This window comes from Sodiomyces alcalophilus (assembly GCF_042370955.1).
Source record: "Sodiomyces alcalophilus JCM 7366 unplaced genomic scaffold ACRALscaffold_3, whole genome shotgun sequence".
NCBI classification, from domain to species: domain Eukaryota; kingdom Fungi; phylum Ascomycota; class Sordariomycetes; order Glomerellales; family Plectosphaerellaceae; genus Sodiomyces; species Sodiomyces alcalophilus.
In genome coordinates, this window is record NW_027263534.1 from 1,401,874 (window position 1) to 1,402,789 (window position 916).

General features: G+C 42.7%; 1 non-coding gene across 1 annotated transcript; it reads left to right on the forward strand.

Moving 5' to 3' along the window:
• The first annotated feature begins 228 nt into the window (after nt 1-228).
• ACRALDRAFT_t115 lies at nt 229-303 on the forward strand. The gene has a single exon. It is a non-coding gene; the product is annotated as a tRNA-OTHER (tRNA).
• Nucleotides 304-916: the final 613 nt, after the last annotated feature.

Sequence of the window (916 nt, forward strand, 5' to 3'; positions counted from 1 at the left end):
GTTTTTCCCTCTAATAACTAGCTAAGAAGGACCGTATACCCTAAACTAGGCTCCTATGATAGTTAGGATAGCGGAGTAAGAGAATAATAATTATAATTTTTTTTTTATTCTTACTCTATTATCGCTAGTTAATACTAGCCTAGCCTTCCTAGGTAATAGTCCCTTTTAGATTTAAAAGAGGGGAAATCCTCTTCGGATAAAACCCCCTTCCCCTTTATAATAATAAAAGCCTTTATAGTATAGTAGTGGTATACCTGGTATATAGTCGAGGTGACCGGGTCGGTTCGAATCCGGCTAGAGGCGCATGCAAAAGAGGAACCCCTTTTCCTTTTATACGCTGCTCGGAGATGTTCTGGGGGGCCCTTATCTGCCTTAGTATATACGATAAGGGTTAAACAGGGGGCCTGTTAGACCCACCTTCTGCCCGGCTTCGCTAGTCGTTAATAGGTGCCACGGGGGACTTAGTCGCCTTACCATGGAAACAAGTAGACGGTACTGCGCTGTTCCTGAGTGCGTAATTAAGATACGCGGTGTCCCTTCTACTATACAAAGGCAGCCTCTTACGCTATTATATAAGCGTTCTACGTAGGCATATAGCCTGTATTAGCTTTACCTATAGCCATAGAAAGAGTAAGGGAAGCTTAGGAGCTTTTAACCCTAGGAAGCGTATATATAAAAGTCGCCTAAAAGTGGGCCCATAGGGATTAGCCTTAGGGTACACGAAAGGCGTATAAAAACAAGACAGAGATAATTATACGCGCGCCGTTAATTAAGTATATAGTCGACTTTAAAGCCGCTGCGGGCAAAAAACAACGTTATAGGCTTCCTAGTATAGAAGCCTATAAGTTTTGTACTAGTAGCGAGTTAGTAACAGGGCCGCTATAGTACCCATAGGAGGCAGTAATCCTAAAAAGAG